The sequence below is a fragment of the Bos taurus genome, unplaced genomic scaffold (assembly GCF_002263795.3).
Source record: "Bos taurus isolate L1 Dominette 01449 registration number 42190680 breed Hereford unplaced genomic scaffold, ARS-UCD2.0 Leftover_ScbfJmS_765, whole genome shotgun sequence".
NCBI lineage: Eukaryota > Metazoa > Chordata > Mammalia > Artiodactyla > Bovidae > Bos > Bos taurus.
Window position 1 is genome coordinate 1 of NW_020192063.1, and position 13324 is coordinate 13324.

At 59.0% G+C, this 13324-nt stretch overlaps 1 long non-coding RNA gene across 1 annotated transcript; it reads left to right on the top strand.

Annotated features, from left to right (window-relative positions):
* The first annotated feature begins 2358 nt into the window (after positions 1–2358).
* LOC132344793 (uncharacterized) lies at positions 2359–11448 on the top strand. The gene is made up of 3 exons (XR_009493759.1): positions 2359–2491; positions 5204–5264; positions 9418–11448. It is a non-coding gene; the product is annotated as an uncharacterized lncRNA (long non-coding RNA).
* The last annotated feature ends 1876 nt before the right edge of the window (positions 11449–13324 follow it).

Here is a 13324-nt window from a genome sequence, read left to right on the forward strand (position 1 = left end):
ACAGAGAGAGATGACGATGCAGGGAAAAGACTGCCCCTTCCGTGTGACTTCATTCACAGGGTGGAAGTTCGGAGACGTGTCCGGGCATCGGGTTCTTATCAGAGGGGGACCGGGAAATCGTGGCCTAACGGAAATGTGAACCACCCACGAGGCCAGTCTGGAATAGCTCTTGGTGAGCGCCTCATCCTGAGGTGCCGACCGGGAAGGTCGGGACCCCTTCCAGAAGAAGCCAGCGGGAGTCGACTCCTGTCAGATCAGGAGGGAGGAGCGGCTCCGAGGAGCGGGTGCCGAAAATCAGTGTTCCTCTCGGGGCAGACCCGGGATTTGGGGAACTTCTGTGGTCGCATGCAACGGGTGCCAAGGGCTTTGACCTCCAATTCCCTAACGTGGCGCACTGTCTTCTGAGGCCTGTACGCGGGAACAGCGGCTTCATCTTTGCGTATGACGGGGGACCACGGTGGTTTTTCTCGGTACGGCGGGCAATACTCAGAGTGCGACGGGGAAGTTGGCGCCTCATTATCTGTTGGAGGCAAGAAGTTTTATTCCCCCCATCTTACCTTCGAGTTGCGAGAGAGGCTGGGGAGTTGCTTCCGGTGACTGCAGGCGCCAATCGCCCTCATCTACCGGCTGGTGTCCAGCAACGACGCTAGCCAGATCTCTAGCGGGCCGACAGGATCTCGGGGTTGGCATTCCAGACGCACCCGCGGGGAGACAGGCATTGCATCTCGAAGTGGAAGCAAAGAACGCGCCGCTCCGCCGTCGAATCGCGCGTATTCTTCTTTGGAGCTCACTGGGTGGACTCAAGGGAGTCAACCTCCTGAGGCGTTTTGGAGGAGAGGCTCGCTGAGATTGGTCTCTAGGCCATTGCAGTAGACGAAGGCCTATCTCTTCGATGAGGGGGAATCTCGGGTGTTGTCTCGAGCGGCTGCGGCCCCCGTGTGCGGTTTCTTCTCACGAGGTACGACGGCGCAGGTCGAGTGCAGGCTCTCGATGGGGGCGGCCAGGAAGTCGGGTCTCCATGCGGAGTGGCGAGGGTGGAGCGCGTTCCATTGCTCCGGAAGCCATGGTAGGGGCATCTGGCCTCGAGCGTGTTTGAGAAGGATCCTCTCGGGGTCTTTTACCCAGGGTTAGAGGCAGGACCCTGTGTTCTCGACTTGTGCAGGGTGACTCAGGGGCTTCTTCTCATGGTGGCTACTGAGAGACCAGTGGAAACTGGAGGGTGGGAGGGCCTCTCGGGACCTCCAACTGGGCTGGTGCATTGAAGAGGCTCATCTAACAGCTGAGGGCAGAGACCGACAGGGTACCTCTGATTTCAGACTTCTGATGCAGGGGCCCTGCAGACTGGGGACAGGAGAGTCCAGCCTCGTCTTGGTTGAGGCTGGAACTCCCCAGCTTGCCTCGAGATGTCCCGGAGAGAGCGCTTGTTCGAGCTGTATTTGGAACTGGGTTTGAACGATGCACGGGAAAAACTGCCTTCGTGTTGACGTCATTCACAGGCTGGTGAGTTCGGAGAAGTGTGTCCGGGCTTCGGGTTCTTATCAGAGGGGACCGGGGAAATCGGCGGTCCATACGGAATGGAAACAACCCCGAGGCACTCTGGAATGTCTTCGTGAGACGGGCCTCAACCTGATGTGCGACCGGATAGTTCGGAACCCTTCCAGACAAAGCGGGAGCGACCTCTTCCAGATCAAGGAGGAGAAAGGCTCAGGGAGGGGGTGCCGGAAAACCTCAGTGTGTCCTCTGGGAGGGAGACGCGGATTTGGCGGGGGAACTGTTGTGGGTCGCGATTCTAGGGTGCCTAGTGCCTCTATTCGACCGGTCCAATTCCTAACGACTTCTCTGAGGCGCTTTGTAGCGGAAGGGCGTTCATCTTGGAGATGGGGGGAGCAGTGGTTTTCTCGAGTTAACGGCGGGATTCTCGAGTACGACGGGAATTCAGGCTGCCTCTTGTGTTGGTGCCCAGGCAAGGTCCAATCTTCATTCCGAGTTGCGAAGGAAAGCTGGATTCTCTCGAGTGACGCAGGCCAATACCATATCTAGGCTTGTGCAGAGAGCCAATGTTCTCTCCAGGGCGACATGGGATTCGTCGGCGTTGCATTCCAAACACCCGGGAGGTCAGGCATTCATACTCGATTGGAAAGCTAGAAGCCCGCTCTGCCTCGATGTCGCGACGGGTATCTCTTGAGCGGTCCACTGGGTGGAACTCAAGGGTTAAGCCCCTGAGCGCGTTTGGAGAGCGTGCAGAATAGTCGCTCTAGGCCATGCAGGAGACGAAAGGCCGCTCATGGCTCTCTCGATGACGGGGGAATCTCGGGTTGTTCTCGAGCGCACGGCCCCAGTGTGGCGTGTTTCTCACGAGGTACGACGGCGAGGTCAGTGAGCCTCTCGTGGGGCGCCGGGAAGTCGGGTCTCCATGCGAGTGGCGAGGGGGAGCGCGTCATTGCTCCCGAGCCATGGTAGGGGAATCTGGCCTCGAGACGTGTTGAAGAAGGTCCTCTCGAGGGCTTTTTCCGGTTGAGCAGGGAAACCCGGGTTCCTCGACTTGTGCAGGTGCCAGGGCTTCTCATGAAGTGGCTCTGAGAAGCCAGGGAAACTGGAGTGGGAGGGCCTCTTTCGGGACTCCACTGGGCTTTGTGCAATTGAAGGGCCTCATCTCCAGTTTGAGCGCAGGAACCGCAGGGTACCTCTGGATTTCAAGACTCCGATCGCAGGTCCTGCAGACTGAGGAGGGAGTCAGGCCTCGTCTTGGGTTGATGGCATGGACGCTTGCCTCTCGAGATGTCCCCGGGGAGAGAGGCCGGCTTGTTCGAGCTGTATTTGGAACTGGTTTTTTTCCGACGATATGCACGGAAAAACTGCCCCTTCGTGTTGACTGCATCCATCAGGGAGTTCGAGAGGTGTCGCGCATCGGGTTCTTATCAAAGAGACGGGAAATGGGGTCCTACGGAATATGTGAACCACCCACGGAGGCCACGTCTGGAATGTCTTCGTGAGACGCCTCATCCTGAGGTGCGACCGGAATTCGGGAACCCCTTCCAGACAAAGCAGGGGAGTGACCCTCCTGTCCAGATCAGGAGGGAGAAGGGCTCAGAGGAGGGGCTTGCCGGAAAAACCTCAGTGTTCCAGGGGAGCGGGATTTCGGGGGAACTTTGTGGGCATCAAGGTGCCAAGTGCCTTTCGTCCAACATTCCTAACGTGGGCTTTCCCGAGGCGCTGTACGGAGAAGGCTTCATCTTGCGATGACGGGGAGCACGTGTTTTTTCGTTACGCGGGATTCTCGAGTTACGACGGGGAATTCAGACTGCTCTTGTGTTGGCCCAGGCAAGTCAATCTTCCATTCGAGTTTGCGAAGGAAAGCTGGGTTGCTCTCGGTGATGGCGGGCAATAGACCTCATCTAGGCTTGTGTCCAAAGCAAATGTTCATGGGCGACAGGATCTCGGGGTTGCATTCAGACGCACCCGGGGACAGGCATTCATCTCGAGTGGAAGCAAAGAACCGCTCTGCTCTCTGAGTCGCGAAACGGTATCTCTTGGAGCTCACTGGGTGGACTCAAGGAGTCAAGCCTCCTGAGGCTTTGGAGCAGAGGCGCAGATTGGTCCTAGGCCATGCAGGAACGAAGGCCCTCATATCTCTGACGGGGGAATCTCGCGGTGTCTCGGGCGCAGTGTCGCGGTTTCTCACGAGGTACGACGGCGTTAGTCAGGTGAGCCTCTCGTGGGGCGCAGGGAAGTCGGTCTCCATGCGAGTGGCGAGGGGGGACGCGTCATTGCTCCGCGAGCCATGTAGAGGGAATCTGGCCTCGAGACGTGTTGAAGAAGGTCTCTCGAGGCTTTCCCGGGTTGAGGCAGAAACCCTGGGACTTGTGGCAGGTGACCTCAGGGCTTTCATGGTGCTCTGAGAGCCAGGGAAACTGGAGGTGGGAGGCTCCTCGGGACTCCACTGGCTTGGTGCATTGGAGAGGCCTCATCTCCAGTTGAGGCAGAACGCAGGGTACTCTGATTCAGACCCGATCGCAGGGTCCCTGCAGACTGGGACAGAATCAGCCTCGTCTGGTTGAAGGCATGGAGCTCCGCCTGCCTCTCGAGATGTCCCCGGCGGAGAAAGGCTGCTGTCCGGGCTGTATTTGGAACCTGGGTTGTTTTCCGAACGATGCACAGGAAAAACTGCCCCTTCGTAGTTGACTGCATTCACAGCTGGAGTTCGGAGAGGTGTCCGGGCATCGGGTTTCTTATCAGAGGGGACCCGGGAAATCGGGTCCTACGGAATGTGGACCACCCACGAGGCCCCACGTCTGGAATGTCTTCGTGAGACCCGGCCTCATCCTGAGGTGCGACCGGCAGGTCGGGAACCCCTTCCAGACAAAGCAGGGGAGTCGACCCCTCCTGTCCCAGATTCAGGAGGGGAGACAGGCTCCGAAGGAGGGGTGCCGGAAAAACCTCGGTGTTCCTCTCGAGGAGACGGGATTTCGGGGAACTTTGTGGGTCGCATCCAAGGGTGCCAAGTCCCCTTCCGACCTCCCAATTCCTAACGTGGGACTTCTCCTGAGGCGCCTGTAGCGGGAAAGGGTTCATCTTGCGATGACGGGGGAGCCACGTGGGTTTTTCTCGAGTTACGGCGGGATTCTCGAGTTACGACGGGGAATTCAGGCTGCTCTTGTGTTGGCCCAGGCAGTCCAATCTTCCATTCGAGTTGCGAGGAAAGTGGGGATTGCTCTCGAGTGACGCAGGGCCAATAACCTCATCTAGGCTTGTGTCCAGAAGCCAATGTTCCTCTCCAGGGCGACAGGGATCTCGGGGGTTGCATTCCAGACGCACCCGGGGAGACAGGCATTCATCTCGAGTGGGAAAGAAAAGAAGCCCGCTCTGCTCTCGTAGTCGCCGACGGGTATCTCTTGGAGCTCACTGGGTTGGATCAAGGGAGTTCAAGGCCTCCGACGGCGTTTGAAGAGGTCGCGAAGATTGGTCCGCTAGGCCATGCAGGAGACGAAGCCCTTCCATCTCTCGATGACGGGGAAGTCTCGGGGTTGTTACTCGGCGGCGGCCCCAGTGTGCGGTTCTCACGAGGTACGACGGGCGAGGTCAGTTGAGCCTCTCGTGGGGCGCCAGGGAAAGGCGGGTCTCCATGGCGAGTGGCGAGGGGGAGCGCGTCATTGCTCCCGAGCCATGGTTAGGGAATCTGGCCTCGAGAGCGTCGTTGAAGAAGGTCTCTCGAGGGCTCTTCCCGGGTTGAGGCAGGAAACCCTGGGTTCCCTCGACTTGTGCAGGTGAACCTCAGGGGGCTTCTCATTGGTGGCTCTGAGAAGCCAGGGAAACTGGAGGTGGGAGGGGGCCTCTCGGGACTCCACTGGGCTTGGTGCATTGGAAGAGGCCTCATCTCCAGTTGAGGGCAGGAACCGCAGGGTACCTCTGATTTCAGACTCCCGATCGCAGCGGTCCTGCAGACTGGGGACAGGAGAGTCAGGCCTCGTCTGGTTGAGCATGGACTCCGCCTGCCTCTCGAGATGTCCCCGGGGAGAGAGGCCGCTTGTCGAGCTGTATTTGGAACCTGGGGTTTTTTCCCGAACGATGCACGAAAAACTGCCCCTTCGTGTTGACTCATTCACAGGAGAGTTCGAGAGGTTCCGGGCAGTCGGTTCCTGATCAAGAGGGGACCCGGTGAAAATCGGGTCCTACGGAATGTGGAACACCCACGAGGCCCAGTCTGGAATGTCTTCGTGAACCGGCCTCACCTGAGTCGGACCGGAAAGGTCGGGAACCCTTCCAGACCAAAGCCAGGGGGACCGAACCCTCCGTCCAGATCAGAGGGGAGAAAGGGCTCAAGGAGGGGGTGCCGAAAACCTCCAAGTGTCCTCCGAGGAGACGGGATTTCGGCGCGAAACTTTGTGGGTCGCATCAAGGGGCCAAGTGCCCCTTTCGACCTTCCAATTCTAACGTGGGGACTTCTCCTGAGCGCTGTAGGGAAAGGATTCATCTTGCGATGACGGGGGAGCACGTGGTTTTTGTCCCCGAGTTCCACGGCGGATACTCGCGATTTCGACGGGGAATTCAGGCTGCACTCATTGTGTTGGCCCAGGAAGTCCATCTTCCATCGAGTGCAAGGAAAGTGGATTGCTGCTCGAGTGACTGCGGGCAGACTCATCTAGGCTTGTGTCCAGAAGCCAGTGTTCCTCTCAGGGGGACAGGGATCTCGGGTTGCATTCCAACGCACCCGGGGAGACAAGGCATTCATCTCGAGTGGAAGCAAAAGCCCGCTCTGCTCTCGATAGGGACGGGTATCTTGGAGCTCACTGGGTGGACTCAAGGAGTCAAGCCTCCTGAGGCGTTTGGAGAGAGGTCGCGAGATTGGTCTCTAGCCATGCAGGAGACGAAGGCGCCTACATCTCTCGATGACGGGGAATCTCGGTTGTTCTCGAGGGCGGCCCAGTGTGCGGTTTCTCACGAGGTACGACGGCGAGGTCAGTGAGCCTCTCGTGGGCGCCAGGGAATTCGGGTCTCCAATGGCAGTGCGAGGGGGGCGCGTCATTGCTCCGATCACCGGTAGGGAATTCTGCCTCGAGACGGTTTGAAGAAGTCTCTACGAGGTCTTTTCCCGGGTTGAGGCAGGAAACCCTGGGTTCCCTCGACTGTGCAGGTGACCTCAGGGGGTTTTCTCATGGTGGCTCTGAAGCCAGGGAAACTGGAGGTGGGAGGGCCTCTCGGGACTCCACTGGCTTGGTGCATGGAAGAGGGTCAGTTATGAGGCAGGAACGGCAGGGTACCTCTGATTTCAGACTCCCGATCGCAGGGTCCCTGCAGCGGGGACAGAGAGTCGAGCCTCGTCTTGGGTTTGAGGCATGGAACTCGCATTGCCTCTCGAGATGTCCCCGGGGAAAGAGGCCCGCCCACTTGTCGAGCTGTATTTTTGGAACCTGGGTTTTTTCGACGATGCAACGGGCGAGTCACTGCCCCTCGTGTTGACTTCATTCACAGGGTGGAGTTCGGAGAGGTGTCCGGCATTCGAGGTTCTTATCAAAGAGGGGACCGGGAAATCGGGGTGCTTCCAACGTGGAAGCACCCACGAGGCCACGTCTGGAATTGTCGTCTGAGACCGGCCTCATCCTGAGTGCGACCGGAAGGTCGGGAACCCCTTCCAGACAAAGCAGGGGAGTCGACCCTCCTGTCCAGATCAGAGGGTAAAAGGTAGTAGAGGCAAGTGGTGCCCGGGAAAACCTCGGTTCCTCTCAGGGAGACCGGGATGCCGGGGAGCTTTGTGGGGGCGCATCAAGTGTGCCCAAGTACCGTTTCGAACTCCAATTCCTTAACGTGGGACTTCTCCTAAGACGCTGTAGCGGAAAGGCTTCATCTTGCGATGACGGGGGAACCACGTGGTTTTTCCCGAGTGGCGTCGGGATTCTCGAGTTACGACGGGGAATTCAGGATGCCTCTTGTGTTGGCCCAGGGAAGTCCAATCTTCCATTCGAGTTGCGAAGGAAAGCTGGGGATTGCTCTCGAGTGACTGCAGGGCCAATAGACCTCATCTAGGCTTGTGTCCAGAAGCCAATGTTCCTCTCCAGGGCGACAGGGATCTCGGGGTTGCATTCCAAGACGCACCCGGGGAGACAGGCATTCATCTCGAGTGGAAGCAAAGAACCCCGCTCTGCTCTCGAGTCGCGACGGGTATCTCTTGGAGCTCACTGGGTGGACTAAAGGGAGTCAAGCTCCTGAGGCCGGTTTGGAGAGAGGTCGCGTAGGTTGGCCTCTAGGCCATGCAGGAGACGAAGGCCTCTCATCTCCGCGATGACAGGGGGAGTGTAGGGTGGTTTCGAGCGGCTGGCCGCAGGTGTGCGTGTTTTCTCACGAGGTACGACGGCGAGGTTCAGTGAGCCTCTCGTGGGGCGCCAGGGAATGTCGGGTCTCCATGCGAGTGGCGAGGGGTGAGCGCGTCATTGCTCTCCGAGCCATGGTAGGGGAATCTGGCTCGAGACTGCTTGAAGACGTTCTCTCGAGGTCTTTTCTCGGGTGAGGCTGGAAAACCGCGGGCTTCCCCTCGACTTGTGCAGGTGACCTCATGGGGCTTCTCATGGCTGGCTCTGAGAATTCAGGGAACCTGGAGGTGGGAGGGGCCTCTCGGGAACTCCTACCGGTGGGTTTGGTGCATTGAAAGAGGGCCTCATCTCCGTTGAGGCAGAAGCTCAGGGTTCCTCTGATTTCAGACACGATCGCAGGGTCCCTGCAGACCGGGGACAGGAGAGTCAGGCCTCGTCTTGGGTTGAGGCATGGAAACTCCGCTTAACCTCTCGAGGGTGTCCCCGGGGAGAGAGGCCACTTGTCGAGCTGTATTTGGAACCTGGGAGTTTTTTCCGGATGATGCACGGGCGAGTCACTTCCCCTGCGTGTTGACTTCATTCACGGGGTGGAGTTCGGAGCGGTGTCCGGGCATCGGGTTCTAATCAAGAGGGGACTGGGAATCGGGGTGCTTCGCAATGTGGAAGCACCCACGAGCCCCGTCTGGAATGTCGTCGTGAGACCGGCCTCATCCTAAGGTGCGACCGGAAGTTCGGGAACGCCTTCCAGACAAAGCAGGGGAGTCGACCCTCCTGTCGAGATCAGGAGGGTAGAAGGGGCTCAGAGGAAGTGGTGCCGGAAAACCTCGGTGTTCCTCTCCAGGGAGACCGGGATGCCGGGGAACTTTGTGGGGCGCATCAAGGGTGCCAAGTACCGTTTCGACCTCCAGTTCCTAACGTGGGACTTCTCTTGAGACGCTGTAGCGGGAAAGGCTTTCATCTTGCGATGACTGGGGAACCACGTGGTTTTTCCCGAGTTGCGGCGGGATTCTCGAGTTACGACGGGGAATTCAGGATGCCTCTTGTGTTGGCCCAGTGAAGTCCGATCTTCCATTCGAGTTGTGACGGAAAGCTGGGGATTGCTCTCGAATGACTGCAGGGCAATAGACCTCATCTAGGCATGTGTCCAGAAGCCAATGTTCCTCTCCAGGGGCGACCGGGATCTCGGGGTTGCATTCCTGACGCACCCGGGGAGACAGGCATTCATCTCGAGTGGAAGCAAAGAACCCCGCTCTGCTCTCGAGTCTCGACGGGTATCTCTTGGAGCTCACTGGGTGGATTAAAGGGAGTCAAGCCTCCTGAGGCGTTTGGAGAGAGGTCGCGAGGTTGGCCTCTAGACCATGCAGGAGACGAAGGCCCTCATCTCCGCCATGACGGGGGAGTCTCGGGGTGGTTCTCGATCGGCGGCTCCAGGGTGCGGTTTCTCACGAGGTACGACGGTGAGGTCAGTGAGCCTCTCGTGGGGCGCCAGGGAAGTCGGGTCTCCATGCCAGTGGCGAGGGGGAGCGCGTCATTGCTCTCGAGTCATGGTAGGGGAATCTGAGGTCTTTCTCGGGTTGAGGCAGGAAACCCTGGCTTCCCTCGACTTGTGCAGGTGACCTCAGGGGGCTTCTCATGGTGGCTCTGAGAAGTCAGGGAAACTGGAGGTGGGAGGGGCCTCTCGGGACTCCACTGGGTTTGGTGCATTGGAAGAGGGCCTCATCTCCAGTTGAGGCAGGAACCTCAGGGTTCCTCTGATTTCAGACTCCGATCGCAGGGTCCCTGCAGACTGGGGACAGGAGAGTCAGGCCTCGTCTTGGGTTGAGGCATGGAACTCCGCTTGCCTCTCGAGGTGTCCCCGGGGAGAGAGGCCACTAGTCGAGCTGTATTAGGAACCTGGGGGTTTTTTCCGGACGAGGCAAGGGCGAGTCACTTCCCCTTCGTGTTGACTTCATTCACAGGGTGGAGTTCGGAGAGGTGTCCGGGCATCGGGTTCTTATCAAGAGGGGACCGGGAAATCGGGGTGCTTCGCACGTGGAAGAACCCAGGAGGCCACGTCTGGAATGTCGTCGTGAGACCGGCCTCATCCTGAGGTGGGACCGGAAGGTCGGGAACCCCTTCCAGACAAAGCAGGGGAGTCGACCCTCCTGTCGAGATCAGGAGGGTAGAAGGGGCTCAGAGGAAGTGGTGCCGGAAAACCTCGGTGTTCCTCTCCAGGGAGACCGGGATGCCGGGGAACTTTGTGGGGGCGCATCAAGGGTGCCAAGTACCGTTTCGACCTCCAATTCCTAACGTTGGACTTCTGAGACGCTGTAGCGGGAAAGGGCTTCATCTTTCGATGACGGGGGAAACACGTGGTTTTTCTCGAGTTGCGGCGGGATTCTCGAGTTACGACGGGGAATTCAGGATGCCTCTTGTGTTGGCCCAGGGAAGTCCAATCTTCCATTCGAGTTGCGAGGGAAAGCTGGGGATTGCTCTCGAGTGACTGCAGGGCCAATAGACCTCATCTAGGCTTGTGTCGAGAAGCCCATGTTCCTCTCCAGGGGCGACCGGGATCTCGGGGTTGCATTCCAGAGGCACCCGGGGAGACAGGCATTCATCTCGAGTGGAAGCAAAGAACCCCGCTCTGCTCCGAGTCGCGACGGGTATCTCTTGGAGCTCACTGGGTGGACTAAAGGGAGTCAAGCCTCCTGAGGCGTTTGGAGAGAGGTCGCGAGATTGGCCTCTAGGCCATGCAGGAGACGAAGGCCCTCATCTCCGCGATGACGGGGGAGTCTCGGGGTGGTTCTCGAGCGGCGGCCCCAGGGTGCGGTTTCTCACGAGGTACGACGGCGAGGTCAGTGAGCCTCTCGTGGGGCGCCAGGGAAGTCGGGTCTCCATGCGAGTGGCGAGGGGGAGCGCGTCATTGCTCTCGAGTCATGGTAGGGGAATCTGGCCTCGAGAAGTGTTGAAGAAGGTCTCTCGAGGCTTTTCTCGGGTTGAGGCAGGAAACCCTGGCTTCCCTCGACTTGTGCAGGTGACCTCAGGGGGCTTCTCATGGTGGCTCTGAGAAGTCAGGGAAACTGGAGGTGGGAGGGGCCTCTCGGGACTCCACTGGGTTTGGTGCATTGGAAGAGGGCCTCATCTCCAGTTGAGGCAGGAACCTCAGGGTTCCTCTGATTTCAGACTCCGATCGCAGGGTCCCTGCAGACTGGGGACAGGAGAGTCAGGCCTCGTCTTGGGTTGAGACATGGAACTCCGCTTGCCTCTCGAGGTGTCCCCGGGGAGAGAGGCCACTTGTCGAGCTGTATTGGAACCTGGGGTTTTTTTCCGGACGATGCACGGGCGAGTCACTGCCCCTTCGTGTTGACTTCATTCACAGGGTGGAGTTCGCAGAGGTGTCCGGGCATCGGGTTCTTATCAAGAGGGGACCGGGAAATCGGGGTGCTTCGCAACGTGGAAGCACCCACGAGGCCACGTCTGGAATGTCGTCGGAGACCGGCCTCATCCTGAGGTGCGACCGGAAGGTCGGGAACCCCTTCCAGACAAAGCAGGGGAGTCGACCCTCCTGTCGAGATCAGGAGGGTAGAAGGGGCTCAGAGGAAGTGGTGCCGGAAAACCTCGGTGTTCCTCTCCAGGGAGACCGGGATGCCGGGGAACTTTGTGGGGCGCATCAAGGGTGCCAAGTACCGTTTCGACCTCCATTCCTAACGTGGGACTTCTCCTGAGACGCTGTAGCGGGAAAGGGCTTTCATCTTGCGATGACTGGGGAACCACGTGGTTTTTCTCGAGTTGCGGCGGGATTCTCGAGTTACGACGGGGAATTCAGGATGCCTCTTGTGTTGGCCCAGGGAAGTCCAATCTTCCATTCGAGTTGCGAAGGAAAGCTGGGGATTGCTCTCGAGTGACTGCAGGGCCAATAGACCTCATCTAGGCTTGTGTCCAGAAGCCAATGTTCCTCTCCAGGGCGACCGGGATCTCGGGGTTGCATTCCAGACGCACCCGGGGAGACAGGCATTCATCTCGAGTGGAAGCAAAGAACCCCGCTCTGCTCTCGAGTCGCGACGGGTATCTCTTGGAGCTCACTGGGTGGACTAAAGGGAGTCAAGCCTCCTGAGGCGTTTGGAGAGAGGTCGCGAGGTTGGCCTCTAGGCCATGCAGGAGACGAAGGCCCTCATCTCCGCGATGACGGGGGAGTCTCGGGGTGGTTCTCGAGCGGCGGCCCCAGGGTGCGGTTTCTCACGAGGTACGACGGCGAGGTCAGTGAGCCTCTCGTGGGGCGCCAGGGAAGTCGGGTCTCCATGCGAGTGGCGAGGGGGAGCGCGTCATTGCTCTCGAGTCATGGTAGGGGAATCTGGCCTCGAGACGTGTTGAAGAAGGTCTCTCGAGGTCTTTCTCGGGTTGAGGCAGGAAACCCTGGCTTCCCTCGACTTGTGCAGGTGACCTCAGGGGGCTTCTCATGGTGGCTCTGAGAAGTCAGGGAAACTGGAGGTGGGAGGGGCCTCTCGGGACTCCACGGGGTTTGGTGCATTGGAAGAGGGCCTCATCTCCAGTTGAGGCAGGAACCTCAGGGTTCCTCTGATTTCAGACTCCGATCGCAGGGTCCCTGCAGACTGGGGACAGGAGAGTCAGGCCTCGTCTTGGGTTGAGGCATGGAACTCCGCTTGCCTCTCGAGGTGTCCCCGGGGAGAGAGGCCACTTGTCGAGCTGTATTTGGAACCTGGGGGTTTTTTCCGGACGATGCACGGGCGAGTCACTGCCCCTTCGTGTTGACTTCATTCACAGGGTGGAGTTCGGAGAGGTGTCCGGGCATCGGGTTCTTATCAAGAGGGGACCGGGAAATCGGGGTGCTTCGCAATGTGGAAGCACCCACGAGGCCACGTCTGGAATGTCGTCGTGAGACCGGCCTCATCCTGAGGTGCGACCGGAAGGTCGGGAACCCCTTCCAGACAAAGCAGGGGAGTCGACCCTCCTGTCGAGATCAGGAGGGTAGAAGGGGCTCAGAGGAAGTGGTGCCGGAAAACCTCGGTGTTCCTCTCCAGGGAGACCGGGATGCCGGGGAACTTTGTGGGGCGCATCAAGGGTGCCAAGTACCGTTTCGACCTCCAATTCCTAACGTGGGACTTCTCCTGAGACGCTGTAGCGGGAAAGGGCTTCATCTTGCGATGACGGGGGAACCACGTGGTTTTTCTCGAGTTGCGGCGGGATTCTCGAGTTACGACGGGGAATTCAGGATGCCTCTTGTGTTGGCCCAGGGAAGTCCAATCTTCCATTCGAGTTGCGAAGGAAAGCTGGGGATTGCTCTCGAGTGACTGCAGGGCCAATAGACCTCATCTAGGCTTGTGTCCAGAAGCCAATGTTCCTCTCCAGGGGCGACCGGGATCTCGGGGTTGCATTCCAGACGCACCCGGGGAGACAGGCATTCATCTCGAGTGGAAGCAAAGAACCCCGCTCTGCTCTCGAGTCGCGACGGGTATCTCTTGGAGCTCACTGGGTGGACTAAAGGGAGTCAAGCCTCCTGAGGCGTTTGGAGAGAGGTCGCG